Source organism: Apaloderma vittatum, unplaced genomic scaffold, assembly GCF_000703405.1.
Source record: "Apaloderma vittatum isolate BGI_N311 unplaced genomic scaffold, ASM70340v1 scaffold1025, whole genome shotgun sequence".
In the NCBI taxonomy this organism is placed as follows: Eukaryota; Metazoa; Chordata; class Aves; order Trogoniformes; family Trogonidae; genus Apaloderma; species Apaloderma vittatum.
Genome location: NW_009718536.1, coordinates 1 through 9324, shown reverse-complemented (window position 1 = coordinate 9324; position 9324 = coordinate 1).

The following is a 9324-nucleotide window of genomic DNA, read 5'->3' as shown; positions in this document are numbered from 1 at the left end:
AAAACAATACACTGTAACTAATTCTGGGGACATTATTCACAAAAACTTGTTCCATCGGGCTGAATAGCTGTCATCTTTAATATCACTGTGGCTGCCTTTAAATCTGCAGCTGCTGGAGCCAAAAGTAAGATTTTTACCTAGCAGCAATTAGTGATTTATAGGCAGCAACTGAATTTTTTTCTTCCCCATCTGGTGATGGGAGCTTGTACATGGAGTAACACTACACTGTGTGTAGTATCTGGCTGCTAGCCAGCAAACACTGCCGTTAAGAGTATCACTGCCATCATCTCCCACTTTGCTGATGTCCCTTCACTTTAGGGACACTTGGAAACTCCTTATGTAGAAGAACCTATATAAAGTGACATTTATGAATAACAGGAGACTTAGTTCTATCAGATACTGTGAAACCTCACCCCTAGCACTGTTCCTGAGATCCATCAGCAATGGGCCTGCCCAGAAGAATCTGAGACTGAAGCACTGGAGGTGAAGTCACTGGCTGAAGTTAACTGAAGCTGCAGGTACTTGAAAAAGGACAAGGCAAGGCTTGTAACTCAAATGTGCCCCGAGCATGATGTACGATTTCACTGCAGGTACTCTTCCCTGTGAGAAATAGAGTGTTAAAGAAGAGAAGCGAGTAGAAAAGAGAGAATGAGAATTTTTATGAAAGAAACTTTAAAATCTGTGGCAAAAGGGAAATGCACAGTAACTGAAGACATCCTGGATGCTACATCAGCTGCTATGAGCGTTCAGATACCATGAAGACATGCTTATACAATGTACACTAGATCAGTTACATTACAAAATGTGCCAAAAGATTCAAAATAACTGGAAAAAAATGATTTGATGTAAAATCAATCCTACCTGAAACAAAAGAAAATGACTTGGCTTCTACAAACAATCTGAATTGTTTCCTTGCTCAGATGGCAGTGGTGGTAAAACTAACCACATCATAGAGAGGTATTAGGCTAATGCAAGGCAGTGTCTTCACTGGGATGTCACTCAGAGAAAGAAGTTTGATGAAATGCTAACATCAAAGCAAAACTGGGCAGTTCCACATTTTGCTGTTTCAATTTAAAAAATGTTTTATGGTATCTTCACCATAAAAAGAAATGATGTGATAAAATGGTAGTGTTGCAGAAGCTCACTAATTTGCCATTACAAAACCGATTTTCAAGAAACTACAGTGCTTGGCAGGTTCAGAGATGTGAAAGGAGAAACAAATGTAAGTCAAAATTCATCACAGCAGTTACCAGATTTATGTGACTTAAGAATTTTTCTACTTGAATTATTCATCCTACTTTAGTTATTCACCTCTCTTTAATACTGTTTCATAGGCTCTTCTTATACTGCATCTCTTTATTGGAGGGAGATCTTTTTATCTCTGATTTGTAGTATACTTAATTATTTGATTAAACATTACTTTGCATTAATTATTGCATATTTTTCTAGGATGATGCCAGCCTATTCACATATCTGTAGCAGAGTATGTCTCTGTACTGTCTACCCTCTTAATAGAATATTGGAACAGAATATCTGTCATGAATAACTGTACCAGTTTTCTTCCTATGGAGAAGAATCTAAAGATCAATTCCTAAATGTGTTTTGCTGAATCAGCTCCACTTAGAAGAGTGCTACGGATATGCTGGTATTCTTCTGATCCTCTCTGCTACCTTTGCTGCTGATGCTCTGGTGTAGGTCAATACGTCATTGTGTTATTTATACATGCATCTTTTAATATTTTTTGTGTATGTTTCTGCCTCTGAGCTCTTAGCTTTAACTTAGCTGCTGAATTAAAATTAGTAGGGCTTTTTGCCTGGGGTCGATAGTCACCTTCAGTTCAGATAAATAGTGAGTGTAAAGAAAATTAATTGTCTGGTTTAGCCATAGACTTTACCAATTATTACTTTTGACCAAAATCTACTGTATTGTCTGAAGGCTGAAAATGAGAGAGTTGTCACATCAGCAAACAAATCACACATGCTAATGTTTTCCTCTGTAATCCAGTTACACAAGAGATAAATGAGATTAGAAATTCACTGCGTAACTGTGTCCTCTCATGCAAAAAGCAGTAACTTTCTTCTGCAGGCGGTACAGGAGTAGCTTTCAAATTTTAATAAACACTCTAGAATGTTGGTTTGTGGGTCTCAGGAAAGTAATTAAGAATGAAGGAACCTTTTTACTGTTGGGCTGAGTAAAATATGTCAGGGGCCTCAATCTTGTGCTGGGAACAAAGTATCAGCCTCACCCCTACCTCTGACAAATTTGGTATTAATTGTTCCTCTTGGCAGAGAGCAGAAGTACTCTTATCAGAATCACAGTGTGGTTGTATGTGTACTGTAGAAAAACACAGTAAGCAATACTCTGTGTATTTAAATTTACACATGAAGACTACATTAAACTACACTCTGACACGAGGCAGCATCCTGAGTCAAGCTGGATTAGCAAGGTGATGAGCAATCCTTACAGACCTACTGCTTGTCCTGTGTTACTGTCGGTGTGCACGTGCAGGGAGCAGTCTCCATGAGAATAGGTGATTTATCAGAATAAGAGCACATGCAACCAAGCGTAATGCAAAGCGATCCTAAGCCAATTCTAAATGAAAATGTTTGAATGTGTTTCAAGCCTGTCCTCTGACAATTTGTGTTTCCCTATTTTTTTTAAGAAAAAAAATAATAGATAATGGGTTTATATTTACCTTTTACATACACCACTTGTGATTTTATTTATGACTATTATATCTCTCTATGGTTATAACTGTTTTTAAAGCTGAAGTGGCCTGCTCTATTTAGGCTCTAGGAAGGCTGTACTATACATCTGATTGTATCTCTTTTACTGTATCTTGCTTAGTGCTGATATAATCTTTTTGAGGACAAACACAACATTTTTATACATTGATATAACGATACTCATTTCCTTTACTAATAATTCTCTATGATTTTATTTGTCATTTTGATTACCATATATCATTAAGCAGACATTTTCATGGAAATATCCCTAATAACTTGAGATTATGGAGATGTAATGGCAGTTTTGGAATTGCAAAAGGGGAATCCAAAGTGTCCCTTTCATGTTGCAACAGCAAAATTATTACTTTCTTTTGTCTATGTTGAATTCCACCTCCTATTTTACTATCTACTGGAAAAAAGCTGTGATGCACTTTTTCATACTCAGTTCAAGCTACTCTGAAACCTGTTGTTTCGTTAGCAAAGTTTGCTACTTCACTTCATATTCTCTTCAGAGACTCTTTATGTGTTTGTTGGACAGTGCAGGTCCTAGGAGAGACCTCTACACAGCTATTCTGACAACCTCTCAACGTTGTGAAAACTGGCCATGCTTCCATTTTACTTTCCCCCTTTAACCAATTGTCCATTCACAAGAGAATTTTCCCTCTTACTTGCTAACAGTTTAGTTTCTTTAAAAGTATTCAGTAAGGACCTTATCAAAAGCTTTTTGGAAAGCTAAATACCATCTACTGATTGAACTGCAATTTTCCATAAGCTCTTTGACTCCCGCAAACAACTCTGGTACATGAGTTGCTTTTCCAAAAGCTGTACTGAGTCTTCACTATTGTATGTAGCTAGATGTCTGCCAATTTGCCTGGCATGGAAATCAGTCTTGGTAGTTCTCCAAATCCCCCTTCAAGCCCCTTAAAAGTTATTAGCATTACATTGGCTGCCTTCTGCTCATCTAGTAGCCAAGCCAATTGAAACCATAGCTTGCACCTCACCATTTTAATTTCATAAGCGTTAGATTTGAGGTTCCTTCAGACTCTTTGGGGGATTTATTCTGGTTCAGCCAAGTTGTTGGAGTCATCATCCTTCCTCGGAGGTGTTCAAAAAATGTGTAGATGTGACACTTAGGGACATGGTTTAGTAGTCATGATAGTGTTGGTTTGATGGTTGCACTTGATGATCTTAGAACCGACTTTTCTGACTTTAATAGTTCTGTAATTGTATGATTCTGTGATAGATTTGTTTTTTAAAAAAACCCTGTTCTTATAGGACTGTGACTTGAGTTAACCCCTTGGACTTGACCTGTAAAGAAAGGCCCTGGTATTTGAAATGATGGTGACTTTTTCACCACAAATACTTATGTTCTCTCAACTGCCCAGATGCAGGAATCCAATGCAAAGTTAGGTAGCTGAATCATTTGTGTCAAGAATGACTATCAAAATGAGAAATTGCAAAGACTGATAAATTACAACTAGTAAGAGAATCAGTGGAAGATTGTTCTTCATTGTATATCTGACAGCACTATTTTTTTTGAGGAAAAAGAAATAATGCTCTGTCCATTTGCTTCCATGTTAATTCCCACAGCAACATTAATCATTAAATTCTCTTTGTCATGTATTTCTGCTTTCACATGTCTTCCTATTATTTCTAGTTGTATCAAACTCTTACCATCCAGCTCTCAGTCTGAGATTTATGCCTTTTAAATACACATAGACAGTTCCGAGCCTTCCCAGACCATTACCTAAGTATATTATATTTTCTTCTATGTCCACAATTAATTTCCAGTAACCACTCTTTCACCCAATGAGCTCTGAAGTTCTGTATTGCAGAGCAGCACATTTGGAATTTCAAATATGTTCTCCCTTATTGGTCATCATCATGTGTATCCACAAGCATAAACATAGCTGAAGGATGTGTGACCTGTAAGCGTTTGCTCAACCATTTCTGTTAATCCTGAGGAGCTATTTACCATTACATATTCCTGTATAATAGTTGCTGTTAGCAGAGACAAACAGAATGGAAACCATTGGCGGAATACCTCTAGCTATGCTACTGCCACACAGTGCACCAGTTCCCCTGTGGCAACATTCCTGTGTGCTACTGTTTAAGAGCCAAGGATAACATTTGTGCACAATTTTAACAGCTGTCTCTACTTTCAGTTGCAGTCCCTCATCACTAGGACATTTCAGTGGAGATTTCTCTGTGATTCTTCTTTCAGGCAGTCCAAATGGGATGTGTAGGTAATGTTGCGCATATCTTAAAGGGAAGACAAGAAGGGGAAAATATTTTAATGTCCAAGGAGGTTGCAATGTATCAAAGGTAGAAACAGGTTATTTTTATTGTGATGAGCTGCGCGTTGAGCAGTACAGGCAAAGCCTCAGTACTGTGTTCTGTCTGTCAGCACAGGATGGGTTGAGGCATCTAATCAGCATGCTGCTCTTACCAACTTGTATTCACGTTTGATTCTGCATTTCTCTCTAATGCATGAAAAATAGTCTTAGGCATATTTTGATAGCAAACCGATGTAAACCTACGACAGAGCAGAAGGATTGGATGAATAATTATACTGCTAATCCCACCTGCTGTCACACAAAAAATACATGTAAAGAAATGTATGGATATACCAGTTAATCTTAGCATCTGTCATCATAGCAAAATCGCATTGCACTGGAAATGGCACGGCAGACAGATTTGACTTACTGTCAGTACTCTCCCATCACTGTTTTCTGGAGGCTCAGCTCTCCAGCACAGACACAACCTGCAGCCTCTACAGACTTGAGACTTTTGAGCAGTGGGACGTTACAGCCCTCTGGGGAATGCAGCACGCTTCCCACGGTATGTTCGGATGACTGTGTGGGTCACTGTCTGGGTGACAGAATAATAGTTTAATTTCTTGCTCTTCTTCAGTGTGTTCAGTGCCTCATGAGAAGGATGCAGTGGGGTCAGTCAGTGCAAATGCTGAGACAGCATCTTGCTGCTGTGCAACATCACTTAAGGGACCAATTCCTTGTATGTTTTTTTCCATTACAAATTTACACCATGAAAACACGCCTGAAAGAAAGTGTTTACAGAAAATGTGATCTAGACAGAATTGTATAGCCAGAGATACAATTGTTATGGATAAGACATCAAAAATGTCTTTTTCCTTACATGGTACTTCAGCTTCTATTTAATTTGATGAGTCCAAACATTTATGCATCCCTTTGAAACCATAGCACTCCTGATGTTTTTATATTCCTCATGAGTTAGGTTTCTAGTACCTTCAGCTTCTTTCATTTTCTTTTACAGTGGAGGAGGATGTTGTAAGTCCTTTTGCACATTTCACTGGTGAGAGCTAAACTAAGCAGCAGGTGAGTATTATGGTGTGTCCCAGTTATCTAAACTGAGGACCTGTCCACCATGTCCATCTACCTTCTGAGCCCATCGCTGAGCAAAGCCTTCAGGGGAAAGCTGATGTATCTGGTTTTCACCCTGACAGGCCATTCATGCCCCGATGGCCATTCAAGCTTGGCCTTGAGAGTTCAGATATGCTCCTGGGACCGCCACGTCCCAGGACTTAGCCTCTGCGTATGGCGTTCAGATATCTCCTAGACGAGCCGTGCAAACACAGGGCTAGTCATGTTTCGTTGAAGCTCACTGTGTCTTTTTTACACTGTGTATATACTGCAAAGAGCAAAAGGCAATACCAAACCTGAAAACTCTTGCCACCTGGGTGCATGAGAAATAGTACTTCCTCCTGGGTGCTTTGTAGCCTTTGTGCCTTACTTACCATGTGTACAAAAATCAGAATAATAATTAGGCCTATTTAATGCTAATTTGTTTCCTAGTGCCAAGCCGATCTGATGGTTTAGTCCAGCATTTTTAGTTCTCTTTCAGAATATCCCTCAGAATTTGTAATAGGGATCTTAGGCTTTCTTTATGTCTTTACATGAGAGAATTGATAACAGACAGTCCTGAAATATGACATTAATATGTTTGCTATTGTACAGAACTATTTTTTAATATCATAGATTTGGTTTCTTTCAATACTTGCAACTCAGTTTTCCATATTCCTTCCATGCTCCTGCTTGAAAACAGAGAAGGGAAAGTCACAGAATGTTAGAAAGCATAATTTGCCTTTAAGTATGGGAGGCTGTTCTTCTATAATGAAGAAGTTGTCAACGTGAAATGAGAACAAAGCCAAGTGGTAGCTGCATTGTAAAAACATTAAGGAAAGTCCCTGCTTATTACAGTCAACCCCAGTCCTTTCAAATGACAAACCAGTTAAAGAATTTCTAGGTAGGCTAACTGCTTTCTCTGGTATTTTAGAAAATGGAAGAAAACAGAAGGTAAAGCATATGTTGTGTTAAAAGAAATTTCGAGATTGAAGGTGTGATGGCACTTAGACACTGACAGCTGCAGTGGTCATAACTTAAAATGCCTTCGCAAATACTGAAATCAGAAAATCAAAATTCTGCTGTGGTATGGAACAGCACTGCTCAAAAAGCGTAAAATGTTTTGAAAGATCTCTTGGCTCTTTTAACAATTATTTTTCTCATCTGCAACTGCTGCAAATTATAAAGCTATGTTTCTACTTTCTATGTCTAATTAACATATTTATCCTACATATAATTTTTAACACTCCAAAGGGCTGTCCTGACATTACCACAAACAAACATTGCAAGACATTTAAAAACACAGAGAAGTCTACCTGATTTAATATATTTGACAATTTGCATCCAATTCAGTCTCAGTACATTTTTTTTTTTCTTACTACAGTCCGCTATCGATTTCATCTCTGGAAACAGACCAACCCATATTCTGAATTCTTCGCTTCAGCAGTCCTTAGAATTTATCCACATTTCACCCTTCCATTAAGCGCTGCTTAAGTTCCTTTTTACTTTTCAAGTTGATAAGAGTAACTGTTTTCTGCTCTATTTGCTCTTGAAACAAAATCCTCTGTTTGGCCTTTGCAGTTTTGTTTGGCACTAGGCTGATAGGTTTTTAGGGGTATGTTTTGAGCGTCGCCACATTCATAAAGTCTTCCTGAATCTGCTGGCTACTGCATGCATCTGCTCCATTGATATTTCTATCCCGACTGTCCATACTGTTCTTCAGCAGCTTTCTGGATGATCTTTTCAATTAGAGCACAGTCTTGAGATTTTATTTTCCCAGGAAGAATTATGTAACATTTATACTGAGTCATATTCGCCATCTGCTGATCCAATCACATTAACAATACAAATTCTTAAAAACCTTAGTTTTCCTGCTTCTAATCTAATTTTTCACAAATGCATAGGCCCTGTATTACGATTAGCAACTCACAAAATACTGGCGCCTCTTCAGAGGCTCCCAGCAAACTTGAAGAAACCTATTCATGCAGAGCAGGCAGAGGATACACGTGAGAAGGTATTTATCAGGCAATGCATGTCATAGCATACAAAATCAAATGCAAGGCAGAAATAAAGTGAAATTACGGCTACCTTAGCAAAGGACATCAAGTAGCTTCAGAATGTACATGTATTCTTAGTTTCTGACTAACTTCTTTGGAACTAGTTAGTGCTCAAGTAGCTGGCAACAAGATAACCAGACTTTTTACTCCAGCTTCAAATTACTGTTTTCCACTGTGACTCTGTTGTGACCAAGGACTTAAACTGGAGATCCTAATTAATGTGATTATACACTTATTTATTTAAACTATAATGAAACACTTGTGATCACTGAATCAGACCTTAATATCAGACTTTTTCTATCAGAAAGGCCATATAGTCTCTCCGTCTAATAAATTTATGCCAGTGCTTGATTCTGTGTCCTGTTGACAGCATTGAAGAATACATAATTTCACATCCTCAAAATGCTAAACTATTGAAACTACATTTTCTAGCTAAAAAATACTAGTTTGTTGCTGTCAACAACTACATTGGAACAATAGGCCTCCATGACAATAGTTTCTTTCCTTCGTAAGAGAAAATATGATCCCAGAAAGAAATTCTATGGATTTTTAAATAGTAAAATTATTTAATCAGTTAATAAAAACACAAAAAAAACCTGTAAAACTGTTACTGACAGGGACTAAACCCAACCACTTGTGAAATCAACAAGGATCTTTCCATTGACTTGAAGGTACCATGAGTCTGGAGTAATTAACACTCCCTCTGAAAACATAACATTAAAATCCTGTCTACCACAACGTTATTTTGCCATTGCTGAGCTTTACAGCTCGTGAGCGTAGTTAATGAGAGAATGCCGCTGATCTCAACGGGTGACCAGTAAGGGGTCTTATTTGCCTGTTGTACTTACGGTTCTACCTACACAAACTACTACGCTAAAACAGGAACACGGGGAGGTAATTTGGCTTTTCATACGTGCTCAGCACAAATGGTGCATTAGACAAGGATGTGCCTCTGACTTGGCCGGCACTGAATATTTTCAGTGTAGCTTGTAAGAACCCCAAAACCATAAGGAATGATTAATTCTGGTGCCTGGAAAAGTGATACAATTCAAAAGGTTGCATGTTGGAAACCTGTAACACAACCAAGACTATCAGAAGGGATCCTCGAACCTGACACCAAATATATTGAGTCCTATCTCTTATCCTCTGAAATATTAAAAA